The 20,108-nt window shown below is 41.8% G+C and overlaps 1 protein-coding gene across 2 annotated transcripts in view; it reads right to left on the reverse strand.

Moving 5' to 3' along the window:
* Nucleotides 1–9,338, reverse strand: part of LPIN2 (lipin 2) — an 85,965-nt gene extending 76,627 nt beyond the window's left edge. The window contains exon 1 of one of the 2 annotated variants that reach the window (XM_069468542.1): nt 9,195–9,338. The gene's annotated coding sequence lies outside the window, so the exon portion shown is untranslated. Of the gene's footprint in view, nt 1–8,624; nt 8,666–9,194 lie in introns of those variants that run through there. The other variant, XM_069468539.1, reaches the window with a different exon arrangement.
* Between the last annotated feature and the right edge of the window lie 10,770 nt (nt 9,339–20,108).

The following is a 20,108-nucleotide window of genomic DNA, read 5'->3' on the forward strand; positions in this document are numbered from 1 at the left end:
ACAAATGAACGAGGAAATTTAAATATAGCAAAGTTCCTATTATCTAGTTCATTCACTTGGAGCAGGGAGATGTCCTAACACTAAAACCTGTTCCATTTGAGGGCACGGATACCACTGAAAGATTTAGCTACCATTTAAAAGAATGACATTCAGAAGACTCAAAAAAAAAAAAAAAAAATCAGCCACCATAACAATATAGGGATACTAGTAGTAGTTTTCAAATAGTAGAGAATAAAATTTCATATGGTTTTTTAAGGAAATTGGTGTCCATTTCAATGAAAATCAAATATTAGAGTTTATAGAAAAATGTTAATTACTAGAGGCTTTATGAACTAGTCAACAACAATTTTTAAGCATTCACCTGCACTATATACTGGGTATGGAAGACAACTCTGCTTTCTAGGAGTCACATTCTAGATACAAACAGAAGGCTCTATCTAAATCCCATATAAACAAAACTCATAGACGAAGTGGTGGCAAAAGTCAAAAGGTTTTTACTTTTTAAACACATGCTGTGTTCTATATAAGATTTGTACACAAAATCGTTAACTCTGACATTACGAAGGTAAAGGTTTTGGGTCAATAATTTTAAGCAAGCACATGAAACTTTTTTAATGTCTCAAAGAAAAATAATCTTTCATCTAAACATCATATTCTCATGCTAAAAATATAAGCACAGAGCTCTCTCCCAGATATTTCCTTTGACTCTCACGCAGTACTCCCTTTCCAATTCCTCCCTGTCCCTGTTTTATAAAATTCTGCTGTATACAGGAGACACTTAATTCCCCTACAACACTATAAGCTACTTCAGAGCAAGAGCAAGAAGGACGTTCAGTGTGCCTTGTGCCCTTTGCCCTGTGACTCTCTCAACACTGGCATCTCTGGCCTAGTAAGAGGTCCCAGCCCGTGGCCTGCCTCTGGACTTCTAAGTGGCTGATGGTTCTGGTTTAACACATAACCTCATTTAATCTTCAGAACCAGCCTGTCAGGTAGGTATTGTTATCTCCATATTACAAAAGAGACAACTGAGTAAATAATATAACAAAAGTGTACTCATGAATTTGGGAATTCCTACGGTTCTATGAGTGTATACCTGTTTAATGAAAGGATCTTCTATATCAGAGCTGATAAATCAATCATTTATTCAATTACCCTGAGTAAAACACCATGAAACCTCCATCAGAGGGGAGATTATCTGCAGATGTAGTTACCAAGTGAGTTAAATGATATACTGAAGAAAGCACTAGTTTAAAAGAAAAATTTGTTCAAAAAGAACTCAATACTCAGCTGTTATTAGTGGTTTTAGTTAGATACCAACAATGTGATGGCACAAGGACTTCTGAACAGAATGAAAGGCTGGAAGCTCTATTCAACTCTAAAACTTAATGATCCTTCCACACACAGTCCAGTCCCATGTAACCCAGGGTTATGATGTACACTTAGTCAAATCAGGAACAGTCGAAATAAACAGGGAAAATCCTTGAAGAAGGTACGGTGGATACTGACATACCATGTCTCAAATAGTCCAACTGACCCCATTTCCTCCTTCCCAAGACTAAAAGAGAATAACCTTCCTCTCAGGCTGAGCCTGGGGAATCATATTTAGTTTGAGTTTAGGGGGTATGCTGTATGAAAAACAAAGCTTTTAGACACTTGATCCAGTTTCAGCCCAGTGACATGCTCGTACTATGAAAGGCAGGCAGAGGAACTTCAGATTCACACTGAATAGCATGTGAACTCATTCCAGCATGCACCAAGTAGGCATGGTGGACCCAAATCATCTCCACTATCTTTTTGGCTGGTACTTCTCCGTGGCACAATTGGGCTTGCATAGCTAAATGATTGAGAGAAACCCACAGCTCCTGTACAGCAGGTGCCATACCTCTATTACCAGGTGCTAGATGCTGACACTAAGAATAGGTTCTCCAGTTCTAATAAAAGTACAGAGGAAACTCTAAAAAACTGAAGTAGGGGTATCAAATAAATGCACAAGAATTGTTATAGCCCCTGGGCATTGCCCACAGGAGCAAGGGCAATGGAAAGAGGTCACTACCACCACATGGCTGTGAGGCCTCTGGCTAATCTGTTTCAGTTTCAGTGTCCTCACATAGAAAACAGGGCTATTATCTCTACCTGGCAGGGTTGTTGTAAAAAAAATTTTTTTTTTTTTTTTTTTTTGGATAAAGTCTCATTCTGTCACCCCAGTTAGAGTTCAGTGGCTTTATCATAGCTCACTGCAACCTCAAACTCCTGGGCTCAAGCAATCCTCCTGCCTCAGCCTTCCCAATAGCTAGGACTACAGGTGTGTGCCACCACATCTGGCTAATTTTTCTATTTTTTTGTAGAGACAGGCTCTTGCTGTTGCTCCGGTTCGTCTGGAACTCCTGAACTCTTAACCTCAAGCAATCCTCCCCCCGAGGCCTCCCAGAATGCTAGTATTACAGGCATGAGCCACCAGCTTGGCCTGTTATGACTCCTTAAAGAGATAATTTATATGAAGCACTTAGCACAATGCCTAGTCCAAAGAAGGTGTTCAATAAGGAAACTGTAGTAACAATGATAATCTTTCACAAACATTAAACACTTCCTAGAAATACTGAGTGCTCTTAAGCAGTAGATATCAGCACCATTTTACAGATTAAGAATCTCAGTGGATAGAGTAGATATTAAAGACTTCAAAATTGCAAATTTCTACCTTTCAAGTAATATTACCTGGGCAAGTTATCTTGAGCCATTTGAGCTAGTTAGAAAATCCTACAACAAAAGATCAGTCCTTTCTTTTAAAGCATTTGTTTGACACACATTTTAAATCATAAAACAGAGAGCTTTCTCTGTTAATACTTTCCTAAATAATTCTTATTCCTGTATAGTTCATATGTAAATAGATATTATGGCTATAATGTCAAATAGGTACCTATTATTCATCAAAAAATATTTAGTGATTTTAAAGAAATTTATTACGTGGGCAGATGTTTTGGAATGTTTACAAAGAAAAAATAACCCAGCATCTCAAAACAAGCAAAAAGTATATTATATTCCTTGTGATGCCTCACTAAGCTCAAATATTCCTTGACTTATGTTAGCTCATAAGAAAAGCATATCACTTTACAAGGACCACAGGTTTATAAACTGTCAGGAAAAATACCATAACACAATTGAAGGAGCACCAATTCAGAGCTTTTTTTTTTTTTTTGTGGAGACAGAGTCTCACTTTGTTGCCCAGGCTAGAGTGAGTGCCGTGGCGTCAGCTTAGCTCACAGCAACCTCAGACTCCTCGGCTTAAGCGATCCTACTGCCTCAGCCTCCCGAGTAGCTGGGACTACAGGCATGTGCCACCATGCCCGGCTAATTTTTTCTATATAGATTTTTAGTTGTCCATATAATTTCTTTCTATTTTTAGTAGAGACAGGGTCTCGCTCTTGCTCAAGCTGGTCTCGAACTCCTGACCTCGAGCGATCCACCCGCCTCGGCCTCCCAGAGTGCTAGGATTACAGGCATGAGCCACTAGGCCGGCCCAGAGCTTTTAATTCACATCAACTCTCTGATGGTTTTGCTGGCACACAGTGGATAACAATTCAAAATCATATAATCAAATTATCAGATGACTTTATATTGAATAGATTATTTCCAAATACCTTTTAACAGCTATGTGCATTCTGGACACCTCTTTTTAGAATAAATTAACCACCAAGTCTCTAGTAAGGCTGGATATATCTATCTTGCCAAGAGCAACAAATGTCACATCATAATGCAGTGAAAAGATTATCCTGATCATCATATAATTCCACTGTTTATTCAGATGTATTAAAAAAAAAAGTCTTCTAAATAGATTGCAATCCCAGATTAACCAATGAACTTTTTGTTTGTAATTACAATTTTTATAAAAAGAAACTGTAACAGAAGTAAGGGCCTGAAATAGGGCAAAATGTTCTACTAGTTGTCTCTTTTAAACCCCCACCCTTTTTGAGGAAGATGGGCAAAGGAATGCTCTTTGCTCTTTGTTTTAAACCACAGGAGTTATCTCTACGGAATTGTCCAGGCAAAGGTCATGGGATCATCTTCACCAGGTATGAGATCAACCGGGAAGACAAACCACTGTTAAACAGCAACAGCTAAACCCGAAAACCCCATTTAAAAGTTCTGTATCTCTGCCTAAAGGGAGGGCAATGGTTCTTTAAGACAAAAGCCTGCCATCCTCCTCATTTACTGGCAAATTAATAAACTACTCTTACCTTTTCCTCAAACTGCTTGTCCTCATTCTTCGTTTGGCCTCGGGACAAGTACTGAACTTTCGGTAACAAAACCATCCTACTATAGATTTTAAAACCTATTTAAATAAATATCCTTGGGTCAATTATCTGTCCCATTATATTTCAGAAATAAGTAAATGCAGAAGTTCAATCAATCACTAAAGAAGTTACTTGCTACCATATGCATATCTATCTTAACTTTAGGGTTCCTGAAGGATGCTTTCTCCATCTTTAGTTTCTCCTCTTCATCTAATAAAGCTTAGTTACAACCACCAAAACCAAATAATTTCTAAACCTGGATCCTGGTACCCCTTTTCTTTGAAATATTAGCATATTTAATCATGTTTCTTGAACTTTTCAAATCCATGTCCCTTTAGGCCTCCTTTAATCTTACTTAAAATTTCAACTAATAAAGTGACCCAGAAAGTTAAAATCAAAACAACAGGAGAGCACACCAAACCTTCAAAGAATTTCCAATGAACTGCAAATAACAGTGGTCTTTTGCATCTCAGCTCACTATGTGAACTCCATATGCACATCAACCTATGAAGGTCTCATCCTCTCTCTCCTCTTTATACCCACTTTAAAAAATCAACAGATCTCCTCTCCTATGGCCATACTACAAAGGTGCCCATATTTAAATGTTCTTTCCTGTCCTCTTCAAATCTTGTAGAATTTGCAAACCTTCAAGGCTAGCTTACTACCACTCAATACTCTTTCCATCTCCCCTCTACTCCTCCTGCTTAGTTTGACATCTACAGAAAGCAAAGGAGGCAAAGTGGCATTACTCACAGGGAGTGTCAGAAAACTGAGGATACAATAGTTATTTAATATCTACCCTAAGACTGATTAAGGCCTAGAGGAAAGCCACAGATGACTGGAGAGCAAACACAAGGAAACAGTGCAAAAGAACAGTATCAGCACATGTAAAGGGGTTTGACTCCTACAGCTGAAGTTAATCAAGTAAAGTGGTATTGAAAAAAATGATCAAATGTTTGGGAGAAATAGGGATGGTAGGGAGAAAACTGACTTAAGAACTAAAATGAGAAATTTAGATTTGCTAAAATAGGTGAGAATGGATCATTGTAGATTCATGTACAGTAAAGATTAAAAAGATCCTAGAAGGTGAAAATGTCGAATTTATAAATCACCATTTAAATTTCACTTATATTCTGCCTGGTTGAAAATAAACTAGGCAGTTCACACAAATACACATATATTACTAAAAAATAAAATTAAGGGAATTGGTACAAAAAGCAAATAAGGATATGAAATAAAATAAAGGCAATAGGCTCACATTTAATGTCCAGTTACTATTCACAAAATTATGTATAGAAGGAAGACTTCCAAAACTGCTTAATTAGTGTCAAAAAGTTGGATAAAGGCAAGGTTGGGAAGGTAATCCACTGGCTACCCAAACATCACGAAGTGTGCTTTCTGTGAACCAATGTTTCTCCTTCAAAGAAAAGGTAGAAAAGCCTAATTTGGATAGTTCATGTTGAAAATATACGACATTACAGATAAATATAAACACTAAGTAGTAAAGTTCTAAATTCAAAGGTTATAAAAATAGGTTCTACATTCTAAATAGATTTTTAAAAGATGACATTCTGGCAGCTCCTCCACCCCTTTTCTAATACATTTATATAGTCTCTCAAATTATATATCTGACCTAAATAAAAAGAATTTTAAAAGATCCCATTTCTAACAATCATAAAAACCACCTTGGCTTTGTACAGAGATAAAATGAAAGCAGAAAAAGGAGCTGATGATGGAACCATTTTGTTAGGCATTGTAAGTGAGAAGCCTCACTTCTTGGTAACAATTTTAACACCAACCTAAACTGACAAATGAGAGCCTCGAAATTTAGCCCTGAAAGGCTTTAGCGGAAAGAGACTCTAAACTGCAGTCAGCAAATCAAATTAGAAGAAAAATTTACTTTACCATCATTTTAATCCTAAAAGTCACATTAAGGGCTTTGCCTTGCTCCTAACGGATTCTTTTTTCTTCCTCTTACCTCTTGATATACTAGAAGTTGGGCAGAGGCAGACCCTCTGGCCTCAGCTTCCTGCTGCAAATCAGGAGCAGGGTGGCCCTCATGATGATAACGGGGTGACTCCAGCAGGATTCTGGCACCTCCCCACCAAGCAGGTTGCCACTGACTCTCCGAGAGACCTAGCAGCTTCACATGGACCACAGGAGTGAGCAACTTTCCCTCACGTTTGTCTTGAAAAGTACAGAACCTTACACATGTAGTGTTTAATGTTAGTACCAGCATGTTATTAAAATAATCAAGCCAACAACTGGGGATCTGGAGTCCAAAATTCGCAGTTAATTAACTGCTAGAAAAGCCACCAAGACAAGTTCTTATTTAAATGTCTTATTACCAAGATATAGTCATAAAACTTACTGCTCCAGCCAAGAATAAATACCTTCAAACTCTTCAAAGTTTTAATGACACATAATTTATATAGGATTCTGCCAACTGGAGGCTCTGTCTACCAACTTGTGCGCTGTTTCATCATGAAGGCGGCAAATGAGAGGTCAGAAGACTGAGTCTCTGAGTCTCAGCCTGAAGTATAGCTACTTATTTAGCAATGAAGGGAACAAGAAGACATAAAAACAGGATTTCAAAATAAAGGTTCCAAACCACTGCCTGCCAATTGACAGGGCAAGTCAACATGCATACACTACGTACACACAATGTCACTGGGATCAGGGCAAAAAGGAAAGGACTTAAATTAAAGATGCAAAGATTTAAGTTGGGCTTTTTAAAAGGTCCTGACTTAAGTTGCTAAGCACCTAAGGGAGACAGCTGAATCTACCTCTGACCAGGAGTCCACCTCCTAACAAGATGTAGCTTGCCGCTAAGGGTTATCGTGCTTTTATTAGGAAATACGTACACAAAGCAGCATAGAAAATAGCTGTTGACACAGAGAACGAGGCCATATTTTAATTAAATATTAATATTTAAACTAAACATTGCAAAAATGTTCACTGTAATGTTCACGGGCTTAATTGAACCTTTTGCCACCTCTAATGTGTGGCACCACCAGGATTCTTCACTCAAGGCTCAACATTCAAGGAAATTGAGTAAACTCATTCAGGAAGTGCCACAGACCCCCAGGTCACTGGTGAGGACAAAGTGCCTGCTGCTTCTTACCTTCATTAGACAAATCTCTACCAAGTCCCCTCTCAAAGCCAGCTCAGAGCTTAGTATTGGGCAGCTCTGGAAGCCTTGCCTTCAGGGACTCCAGGTCCAGCAGTAAACCAAAAATTACAATGCAGAGGGTGATACATTCTTATAGCAATAAAGGAAACAAAGCCCCAGCTGACCCTATTATTTGCTTCTGAACAGTGCTTACTAAATAGCCTTCAAGGGTTTTCAAATGCTTCCACTTCCAGCTCCTGTTAAGCATAATGCAGCTCTGCTGACTTTCAACTGTGCCATCAAATTATTAAAACAGAACCTGTCGTTTCACTTCCAGCATCTTATGGCTATCTCACCAAAATTTGGGCATGGAGATAACTTGAGTCTGATCAACCACAATCAACTACACAATTAATGGAAAGAGGCCGTTTCTAGGATGGCTTTCACACCTGGCTTTGGATTGTTCTTTTTATACTCGGGCTGGGCACGGCCTGAGGTTGACTATCCTTCAAAGTCAAAGGCAAAGTGAGGATGCTGCACTAGGAAGACCAGCCTAGCAAGGACTAAGTCACCTGTCTCCTTCCCCTGCACCTTTTTGCCATCTTTGCCGCTTCTCCCTTCAGCATCTCCTGCCACGCTTTTCATTCTTAAGCCACAGAAAAAAACAATCAATACTAGACCATTAACATATAAACCATTATGGGCTACTAAATTGGTAAATATTCCAAAATATATTTCAAAACTGACTTTGTATTGTCAAAACATAAACTAGCCACACCAAGTTTTAATAAATAGTAATAACCGGCATCTCTACAGAGCAAAGAACTTCAACTAGGCCTGGCTTGACACCAACACAAGAGACTGGTTTTCAATTTAAATTAAAAATTTGGAACGTAAGTCCCAAATGTGCATTAAAAAATCAGTCAGGCTGCTTGTTAAGTAATCCTTCAGAGCATTTCCAAGTATTCAGAGTTCCAGTACTTTCTAAAAAGAAGGATGATCTTCCTGGTCCTGTTTTGCATAATTATGCCTTCAAAATGTCATCTCGAATTTTCAATGAGAATAGTCTTTTCTAATTTGTTCAGGCGAGTGGAGACAATGGTGATCCGCCGGCGTTAAAAGTTTAGAGAGAGGCTGCCCGCACAAACTGTATCCGAACGTGTTCGTTACAAATTAAGATTTGCGGAGGGGGCAACAGGGTTTGAGAACAGAGAACTACTCACACTTGAATCCCGTCTACAACCTGAAGGTGGAGGCGCCGGGCAAACAAACGCGGGGAAGAAATAACAGCAACTCGCCAGCCCCCAGCTTCGCCGCCATCACGTGCCCGGCGCCCCCTCCCCCATGGCCGGGGGCGGGATGCAGAGGCGGCCTCCCGCCGCGCCGCCCCCCGTGACCCGCTCGGCCGCAGCTCTAGCCCCACGCTAGAGGCCAGGGGTGGGGGGGTCCCAGGTGACCATCCCCACGGGCAGCGGCGGGGGCCGCGAGAGCTGTGAGTCCTTAGAGGCTCCCCCCGTCCCCGTGCATACCCCGCCGCCGCCGGCGCCCCCGCTCACCCCGTGAGTCCGTCCTGCTGCGGAGGGGGCCGCGTCTACGTGGCGCGGTAGCGGCGACGCGGGCACAGGACGGGGCACGGGCAGGGGGCGGCTCGGCCCGCGCCGTCCCCGAGGGTCCCGGCCTCCAGCAGGGCAGCCCAGCGCCGAAGGCGAGCCCTCACCGGCCCCCCCAAGCGCAGACACGCGACGCCCGCCCCGGAGGGAGGACGCGAGGACCCCGGCCCGGCGCCCGCTTACCTGCAGCGGCTCCGCTCCCGGCCCGCGCCGGCGCCCGCGGGCAGCGGAGGAGAGGCGGCGGCCGGAGGGCCGCGGCGAGGACCCTCCGGGGACGGCGGGCGGCTGAGGGGGCGGGGCCGGCCAGAGACGCGCGCTGGGCCCGGGCTGCCGCCGCCGCCGCTACCTCTGGAGCCGCCTGGGCCGCAGCCGAGCCGGGCGGCCCTCATGAATGGGACGCGGCAGCGGCGGCCGAGCCGGCGGCGGGCGGCGCGCAAGCCCCGCCCCGGCCACGTGACGCGCGCTCCACCGCCCCCTCGCGGCCGCGCGCCGCGCCCTCGCCGCCTCGTTCCGGGCCGCGCGCCGCGCCCCTGCGGTTTCCCCGCCGCCCCGCTGCTGGCGCTGCCGCCGGGCCCGGCCTCTGAGGGCGGGATCGCGATTTTCAAGGAAGAAAATTGCTTGGGGTGACAGGAGCGTTACTTTAAAAAAAAAAGTTTCTTCTGGTTCCCGTGGCAACCCTGCGGCGCGTCACGTGGGACTTAGAGCCCAATTGCCAAAAAAACATATATATATATTAAAGTGCAAAAAAGATCTACAGCAGGAATGTTTTATAATCCTTTTTTGATCCCCAGTAGCGCATCTTCTTTGCTTACTTTTCCCTCCAAAAAAAAAAAAAAAAAAATCCCATTACACACCTCGTTTTAAAAAAAATACTTTTGAAGAAATGGATTGCCGGGACTGTATACTGTTGGTGCACGCCGGGTTTTATCTTTTTGCAGCCTATTCTGTTATTGACAGTGATGAATGGGAGCGCGTGTGTTGCTTCTAAATGCCAGCTGATTTCTCAGTGAGCATCCTGTGTGTGATTATTTAGCTCTGGGGTATTGAAACGGGCATGCACACACACAGCTACCCCGCGATGGGCCTGCCCCAGCCCGGCGTCTTCCCACCCCCGCACTGGGGGGGGCCGGGCCGGTGGGACCCGGAGCCACACCGGCAGCCACTTCCCCTCCAAGTTCCTCTGGCCTTTCTCTGGAATTCCACCAAACTTTGCCCCATCTGTAACCAAGGCCCTGCGGAAACAAAGGTGTTCTGAATCTTCCTCATTTCCCTGTCTTTCACCTGGCTTCCCAAGTGAAAATAAAAATTTAAAAAGAGAAGGACTGGAATATCCCCTTCTATATTCAAAGGATTTTGCTCTGCCATGGAGAAGCAAAATTAAAGCTAAAGAAAGAATTTAATCCTCAGTGTCTATATCAACAAAATGGAAATAGTAATGCCTTTCTCACAGGATTGTTTTGAGGATTACACGTGATTACCTATGAAGTGTCTGCTTTAGTTTAGTGTCTAGAACCCGGAACAGGCTGTTACTGTTTATTTTCTTTCCTTTCTTCCGTTTTTCCCACTTAGACTTTTCCTGTCTCGCTCAGGCTATTTTCACTACCCCTGCCTTGGGAGGGAAATATTCTGCCAAGCCTCCTTCCTTTATCATTCAGGAAGCCCTAGACATCCCCTCCCTTCCTCCAAACAACCCCGGGTTTGAGGCCTCACTCAGAATGATTGGTTCACATTCCTTAATATTTTCCTCATTCTCCAGTGTCTACCTAACTCACACCACTGCTTAAGCAAAGTAGGGATTCATAAAATATTTGCTGCATGATATCACCTCACTTCCTGGCCTGGCACCTAGGCAGTGGTGGGGGGACCACCTGATTCCCTAGGCCACTGGCCTGTCAGAGAAAGAAAGCGCTTCCTTTGGCCATCTCTGCCCCACTGCCTTCCAGCTCCAAGGCCAGGAACCTCACTCGGCTAATTGTTGTCTTTCTTAACTCTGGCTTCATCCCTTAGCTTTAGCAGACAGGTTTTTCCCACCATTTAAAAAGCAGCAGCCTTTGTTGTTCCTTCTAAGGCGATTAACTTAATCACACGGTTTGCCTTCCCAGCGATGCTACCTGGAAGAGTTTCTGCTGTTTCACTCCTTCGCAGTTGTGCTCCTCTGCCACTCCTGAAACTGCTCAGGCTGAGGTCACCGATGACCTTCTAGTTGCCAAATACAGTGGACCCCTTTCAGGTCCTGTGTCTCACGATCTCTGTGGGGCAAGACGCTGTTGACCACTATTTCCTTCCTGAAACTCCCTCCGGCTCTCAACAGGTGGAGCTCCTCTGAGATCCACACACCTGTGCTGGGTGGCTTTCGACATCTCCACCAGCTAGGCCCACTTTGACAATCAAATTCAGTCCCATCCTTCGAGCTTCTTCAAACCGGCTGCTGCCGAGTCTCCCATCCTGGCTGGTGACATCATCATCCATTTAGTCATTCTTGCCAGAAACCTAGGCGGGACTTCCCATTTCCCTCTACTGCCACTCCACATCCACCAAGTCCTGTCATTCCTACTCTAAGGCTTTCTGCAGGACTACCGTGTTGTGCTGGCCACCTTCAGGGCCCTCCTCGTTTGCACAACTATGTGGCCTCACCCCTGCTTGCAATCAGGCTCTCTCCATCTCTCCCCCTGTCCAGGGTCCATTGTAGGCATATGCGAGCTGCTGTCCCTGTCCTTCATTCCTGCATGGTCCTAACCATCCTCTACCCAGAATTGGAGATCTGGCCACAGCACAGGTTCAGGGAAAAGTCCCAGTACCCGAGTGTGGCACCCAAGGTGCTCCTTTTCTCTCCAATTTTCTCTCCTGCTTTTTCTAGCCTGTATGCTTCAGCCATTCCTTTTGCAACAGGATAATTTTTCAAATGCTAACTTCTGTGTTTTTCCTTGCATTTCTTCATTTCTTTTTCCCCATATAAGAAGGCACCCAGTCATTCTGCTTGTCTCAAGGGTGTTTGCTGGCAAGGTGGAAAGCAGAAGTCTGAAAGATGTTTCCTTCCTGTCTTTTATTTCCAAAACTCTACACTTGGGTTGAGGAAACTAAGTGAGGAGGGAGAGGGTAAGGAGGAAGATGTGTCTTGGAGGGAATCCTGAAAGGGGAGGGGAGGGAATTTCCCTAGAACAAGAATGGAGTCCCCCAGCCTGGGGTTGGAAGGGGGCAATCCTATGCCCTCCTGTCTGGCAGCTCTTAGGAGAGGGGAGTAAACCTTAGAGAAATAGCTTTGTTGTTCCAAACTTCAGCATCTCTCTGTGAGGACAAAGAATGGCCAGCATTTTCTGTGCCATGGCTGTGTGTGCAGGTCTTCTAGTAATGCTAACTACTGTCGTTAGCACCAGTTTATAGACGGAGAAACTGGGGCACAGAGACACTGAGTAACTTGCCCCAGATCTCACAACTTGTAAGCAGCGAGGCTGGAACTTGTCCCTAGGCCTGCTTGACTCCCAAACTGTATTTTTAACCAATTCCCACCACATTCCCTCAGTTGCCCCCACTGCCCCAGCCCAGACAATGTCACTTTTTCTCATACCTCTACTCTGTCTTGTACGGATCACAACTGCAGCTCTTATTACACACATGGTAGGTGCTCAACAAATATGCGGTAAGAAACTATTATTTCTCATAATATGCTCAGCTAGATGTCTGGATGGATTTCCCACTGAAAACAACAGCACCAAAAATACTGGGTAGAATATTAAAAATATATTCTATAAACTAGCAAGAAATTAAGAAAGAGCATCAGGAGAGGGTAAAGGTCAGAACCCTGAGATGTAAGCAGAGCCCAAAGTCAGCATTTGTCTGGAGAGTATTTGCTGAATCTAGTGAATTTAAATATTGGTTTTTGCAGCCTTGGGAGCTTTGTGGATCAGAAGTAAAGATTAGTGTGTGCTTTAAGTGAGGAGAAGACCTAATAAAGGTGGAATAGAAGGCCCAAGAAAAGTGGAACCTCAAAAGCAAAATAATATAGAAGGAAAAAAAAAATCATTTTTCAAGCCCACCCAGAAACCTCACAAAAGGTGATCACACATGAGTGAGTCATAAAGCAATCTCAACAAATTTTGAAAATTTTGTATCATACAAACTATATTCTCTGATCACAATGCAATTAAGACAAGAATCAATTTTTTAAATTGAAACTCATTGAAACTCATGGGCCAATGAACAAATTTATAGAAATGTGACAATATTTAAATGCTACATATCAAATATTTGATACCACGTATCAAAGCTTGAGTTATAAAACTAAACAAGTAGTTAAAGGGAAATTTATAGACCTAAAAGCTTCTATTGCAAGAGAAAATAATTTGAAATGTAAAGAGCTAAAAAGTTAGAAAAAGAACGAGCGATTAAGGTCAAATAGAAGGAAATAATAAAGATAAAATGAGAAAATAATAAAATTGGCAACAAACATATAATGGAAAGAACCAACTAAGCCAAACACTGGGTTTGTGAAAGCCTAATAAATTTTACAAACCTGTGATGAAAGATAATCAGAAAAAAAGAGAAAGCACAACAAGCAGTGTGAGGAATAAAGGGAAAGCTATAATCACACACGATGCAGAAACTATAAAGATAAAAGAACTTTGTGAACATTTTTATGCCAATTAATTTGAAAACTTAGGTGAAATGAAGAAATTCCAAGAAATGTAAGTTAATAAAACAACTAAAAAACCCAAAGTAGACTCATAACCATTTAAGAACTTGAATCTGTTGTTAAATATTTTCTGTAAAGAAAAATCCAGGCCGAAACAGTTTTGCCAGTGACTTCTATCAAATGTTCAAGTAATAAGTAATTCCAATCTCACACAAGCTATTCCAAAGTACAGAAAAGGGTGGGTTATTCCTCAACTCGTTTTATGAAGCTAGTGTAACCTTATACCAAAATCTGACCAGGAGAGTGTGAGAAATGAAAATTTCAGACCAATCTCCACCTCTCTTCAGTATTGGACTAGAAGTCCTAACAGTAGAGTAAGACAAGGGAAAAAAACCATAATATATGTAAATTGGAAAGGACAAAATCATAATAACATGATTGAGTATGTAGAAAATTTAAAAGATATATATAACCTATTGAGATAAGTATGAGAGTTTAGCAATGTTGCTAGATATTAAAGTCAATATACAAAATTATTAGCATTTATATATACTAGCAATAAACAGGAATGAAATTTTTTAAAGATCCATGTAGGATGATGTCAATAAACTACTGAGGAATGAATCTAACAAAATAATGTGCAAGACCTTTATAAAGAAAATTAAATTACAAAACTTCATTAAAAGACTATGAAGAAGACCTAATTAGAAAAATACCATATTTATGGATAGAAAGAATCAATCTCATAAAATATTAATTCTCTATAAATTGATCTATAGATTCAAGGTAAATCCATTCAAAATAGAGGTCTCCTCTTCGAAAGACTCTTGAAGAATATAGAGGAAAGAATCACCCTCCTAAATATCAAAGCTGTAGTAAGAAGGCAGGGTGATGTTGGTGCAGGGGTAAACAAATAAACCAATCAAACACAATAGAAATTCTCACCACAAAAAAATAAATATATGAGGAATTGAATATGTTAATTAGTTTGATTTAGCCATTCCATAATGTATATGCATATATCAAAATGTAATTTTTTACCATAAGTATATATAATCTTTGTTTTTCAATTTAAAAATTAATTTTTAAAAATGCAATATAAAGCTCAGAAACAGGTTCAGCATATACAGACACTTGATGTATGGCAGAGGTGGCAATTCAGAATATTGGGGAAAAGATGGACTTTTCAATAAATGGTAAGGAGGCAGTTGATTATTGTCTTACTCTGTTTTCTGTTGCTCTAACAGAATACCACAGCCTGGGTAATTTGAAAAGAAAAGCAGTTTATTTAGCTCACAGTTTTGGAGGCTAGAAGTCCAAAGTTGAGGGGCAACATGTGGTGAAGGCCTTCATGCGGCGTAATGACCCGGCTCAAGCATCATGTGGTGAGAGGGCAGGAGTGTGTCAGCTCAGGTCTCTTCCTCTTCTTATAAAGCCACCAGTTCCATCATGGGGGCCCCACCCTGATGACTTTATCTAATCCTAAGTACCTCCCAAAGGCCGCACCTCCAAATACCATCCACATATGAATTTGAGGATTAAGTTTCAAACACATGAAATTTGAGGATACATTCAAACCATAGCAATTATCTGGATGGAAAAAGTGAATTTGGACTCCACTCAACACCATATCCCCAAATCAGCCTTAGTTGGATTAAAGTCCTAAATGAGAAAAACAAAATTGTGTTGCTGTCATCGTTTCAAGGATATATTTTCTTTTTCACATTTTACCATTTCTGAAATTGTGATGTTTCTTGCAATCAGTGCCAACGTAGATTCAATTATTTGTGATATAAAACTTTTAGGAGCCAATATAGGAGAATATGTTAACAAATTCTGTGTAGGGAAGTATTTCTTTTTTTTTTTTTGAGACAAGGTCATCCTCTGTCACCTGGGCTAGAGTGCAGTGGCCTCATCGTAGCTCACAGCAACCTCAAACTCCTTGGTTCAGGCGATCCTCCTGCCTCAGCCTCCGGAGGAGCTGGGACTACAGGCCTGCACCACCATGCCTGGCTAATTTTTATATTTTTTGTAGAGACAGGGTGTTGCTCTTGCCCAGGCTGGTCTTCAACTCCTGGCCTCAAGCAATCCTCATCTTTTGGCCTCCCAAAGTCCTAGGATTACAATCATGAGCCACTGTGCCTGGCCTGGGAAGTATTTCTTAATTTGGAAAAAGCACTAACTATAAAGGAAAAGATTGATGAATTGAACGACATTAAAGTTAAGACTTCTTTTAAAAGAGAGCAAAACAAACAAAACAAAAATAAGCATCATCCTAGAATATATTTGCAACATATATAATCAAAGATTAGAATCCAGAATGTATGATGAACTCATATAGATCAATAAGTAAAAGTCCAGCAATCAATAAAAAAATTAGCAAAAGAAACAAAGAGGAACTTCACAAAAGAACAAGCACAAATGGTGCATAAACTTATGAAAAGCTGTTTAATTTCATTAGTAATCAGGCAAATATAAATTTAAACTACTAGGAGATACCACTACACACCCATCAGAATGACTTAAATTTAAAAAGTCATTCAATGCCAAGTGTTGGGGTTGTTGCCAATGCCAAGGCCGTGGAGTGACCAAGCAGAACTCAGACACACTGCTGGTTCAAACTCAAATTCTAACAACTTCAGAAAACAGCTTGGTATTACCTAGAAAGTTGAACATGCACATACACAAAGACCCAGCAATTCCAACATTAGGTATGTGCTCTCAAGAAATTCTTACACAGCCAGGCCTAGTGGCTCCCCCCGCCTGTAATCCTAGCATCTCAGAGTCGGAGGTGGGAGGGTTGCTTAAACTCAGGAGTTCAAGACTAGCCTGAGCAAGAGCAAAACCCTGTCTCTATCAAAAAGAAAGGGAAAAAAACCCAGGTGGGTGTTGCAGGCTTGTACCTTGGGTAGTCCCAGCTACCCCAGAGGCTGAGGCAGAAGGATCTCTTAGAGCCCAGGAGTTGGTGGTTGCCGGGAGCTACGATGATGCCACTGTACTCTACCCAGGGCAACAGAGTGAGACTCTGTCTCTACAAAAATAAACAAGGCAACTAAGCACCCCTCCTCACAACCAAAAAAAAAAAAAAGAAAGAAAGAAAGAAAGAAATTCTTACACAAGCGTACTCAAAGACACATATGGGAATATAGCAGCATTGCTCAAAATTGCAAAGAGAGAGAAACAATCCAAATGTCCTCCAAAGGTAGAATGGATAATTAAATTATGGTGTAATCATAAAATGGAATACCACCCAATTACATCAACATGGATGAATATCAAAAATAAAATTTTGAGCAAAGAAGCATCAAAAGAGTAATGTATGATTCTACTTACTCTGTTCTATAAACGATATATTGTTTAGGGATAAAAGCATAGTTGATAAAAACTATAAAGAAAAACAAGGAAACGAGTGACAGTATTGACTTTGAGAAAGAGACCAGTGCAATGTGAGGTGGGCGTGCAGTGTCTGGGGTGGGGTAAGGTGCTGTTTCTTGGCCTGTGTGACAGGTGGTGCATAGATGTTTGTGTGTATCTTTATTTCACAATAAAAATTAAAATAAATAAAGGACAAAGGGGGACGAATTAATAAATACATACATCTCTGTATTTTCAAAAATGTTTTTGTGTGCCTATAAGTTTTTGTAAGTTTCCCTTCCTCTCTTGTAAGACAAGTTCAGTGTGTCTTAGAATTTTCCTGATATGATTTAAGGAATGGTTTCTTTTTAACAGGGCATTGCAGTTTGTTTTGTAATAAATTTAGAAGAATGATGACGTAGAATAGGTTATGTAAAATGGGTGAGATGTGCAAAAGGAAATAGCAGAAGCATGAAAGCTCTTCTAATAAATCACTCACAATATACTTATCTCCAAATCATTCCATTTAGTTTTGTTTTCTTTCTTTTAACTCAGTGGTTATCATTCTTAGGCCTGGGAACAAAGACTCTTCTAGTCATTCCATGGACTTTCTTATTTTCACTGGTCATGTGCTGCCAGGTCATAAAACGAGGGAGCTTGGAGGTCAAGGTGTCTGAACCGCCCTGGAGCAGAAATCCCCTCTGGAATCTTGTCCTGTCTGCTTGAATCCCTCGGGTCATGGGCAGTTCATCATGTGGGCTATTCATTCCACGATTAGGCAGTTAGGATGTCGTCCTACTCAGGAGGCAGACCTATCTATAGAAGTGACCTTCCCGAGGTCACTGGATGTCACCTAGGAGATGGAATCTCTCTGCATAGGTTTCAACTGGACAGTTTAGAGAAAATATGTTCTGTAAATTCTGTAGAAGAAGGATTTGATTATTCGCACTTTCAGATTTTTCTGCTCCTTTGTAACACTAAGCCTTCGTCATCATGTATTTTACATTATAACTAAACAAATAATGATAATAATTTTAGAAGCTATGGAGGGGAGGAGAGATTTGAAGAGGCGCTCACCTGAGAAGGAATGTGCTCATGAGTGTGTCTGAAAGCCCTCAGCGATTCAACTGCTGTACATTAATGATTCAGAGACCAGCCTGGAAAACTTCCTCGTGGTTCCAGATTGCCTGTCTCAGCAGCCACTAACTTTTTTTTCTTTTTTTTTTTTTTTTTTCAGAATAGCCACTAATTTGAATGGAACGTCTGGACTATGGCAAACTGTTCTTAAGAATGTGTTTCCAGGCTATGTGTGGTCTCCTTAAACCCTTCAAAAAAAAAACCTTCAAAAACCATCCTTTCTTTCTCCTTGGTTTTTAAGGTGTTCGTTCTGCATAATGATCCTTGGTGAGGGAGGCACCCTGCGTATCAGTGTCCAAAGACAAAATCACAACAAATTTAGTTTAGAGCTCAACTGGCTTTATTGTGATTCTAGAATCGGGCAACACTTCATTCCATAAAATAGACTAAGTGTTCGATGAGCTGAGCAGAGGGGATGGCTGTATAGACGGTAAATTGCTGGAGAAGCCGAGAACAAAGAATGGATTTGTTTCAAAGCCACTTTCCTTGTAAGGGGGGAACCCGGAGACAGAACAATAGAGAAAAAACTGGTAAGTTACCATCAGGTTGTATCAGGCTACTTGTTTTTTGTAAGGATTAAAGCGGAGAGTACTGCATGATCCTGCTGATTGAAGATTTAAACTGGCCTGTTTGGGAAATGGGCTGTTATCTCCCTCTGCCCTGAATTCTCAGGAAGTCAGACAACAATTCTGTGTGAGTTTGGTGAAGTGGAACTTCAGCACGGGCGACTCCGTTTTGACTTTTACCCTGGTCTGTTGGGCCCAGTGCAGGAGCTTAGTCCCAAACAGTGGCCTCCTGTCATTTTTATTTAATAGCGGGAAAGCTAAATCTTATTAGGGAAGTGATTCCATTTCAGCCAAAAATGAGTGGCTGTCTCTCACTCTTCACTCTTCCCCTTCCTTTGCCTCTCCCCATTTTCTTCCTCATGTAAGTAAGCTCTTCGAATCAGATTAATTTTCTTAGCAACACAAAGTGTTTTTCTTTCATTCTCCCTTTATTTTCCTAAACGGCTTATTAAAGTTAGAGAAATGGCTTCCCATGTTAGAAAAATCAGGGGGAATTATACAGCTTTGTAGATTATTATCTGTTCTGTTAAAGCTAGAGTTTTAGTGCTCTTGCTAGGAGATTCTTCTGTCATTAAGTAACGAGCCTCAGAATTTGTGAAGTCACCGCCCAGTAATTTCAGAGCGATGTGTAGTTATTAAAATTAGCCAATGCATGGAGCAGCCCTGGGAGCTAGTTCGTTACTGCGCACCCTCCGCAAACTTTTATGAGGTTTTTGGAACCCAGAGTTGACCCAGTTTGTGGGTGTTCACTTCTGGGAGGAGGAGCAGGCAGCATTTGTCTCAGAGAGTAGAGAAAGAAAGAAAAGGTACACAGATTCTGAAATGTTTCTGTCATTTGTCGCCAACCCTCCCTCATCCTCGGCCAACACACCTGTTCCATCCTCCCCTCCACAACACAGCACACACGATATTGAGACTTTCTGCTCCAGCCCAGAAGGGGAGAGATAAAAGCAAGGTACAAACAGTGGCAAAGAGGATGATGGCAGGGAAGAAGGCCAGGCCTCTGTTGCAGGCAGGCATCAGCCTTAATAACCCGGTGCCCTGTGAGCACGAAACAAGGGCAGTCTGGGGGTGTGTGGGGACTCTCTGTAGACAGTCTCCCCCATAGCCGATACTATCACCATCAGATAACCACCTTCCTTTCCAAATTTCATGTCTCCTCAGTTTTTCGGGAGTTTTCTGGAATTTTCCTGTGATCCTGTGCCAGAAAACACAGCCCTGTGTGTCTGCAGTCTGGAAGCAGCTGCAGCCTGGGATGGGAGCCTTTGAAATGATCGTACAAGAGAGGAAAGGAAATTCAGACGCAGAATGTGGAATTTATAACAGAAACAAACAGTCTGTGACTTGCTTTCGGATTTGAGTCTAAATTTAGCTCACCGTATAGAAGAGCATGCACAGGCCTGGGAAGCT

Source organism: Eulemur rufifrons, chromosome 5 (genome assembly GCF_041146395.1).
Source record: "Eulemur rufifrons isolate Redbay chromosome 5, OSU_ERuf_1, whole genome shotgun sequence".
Taxonomy (NCBI): domain Eukaryota; kingdom Metazoa; phylum Chordata; class Mammalia; order Primates; family Lemuridae; genus Eulemur; species Eulemur rufifrons.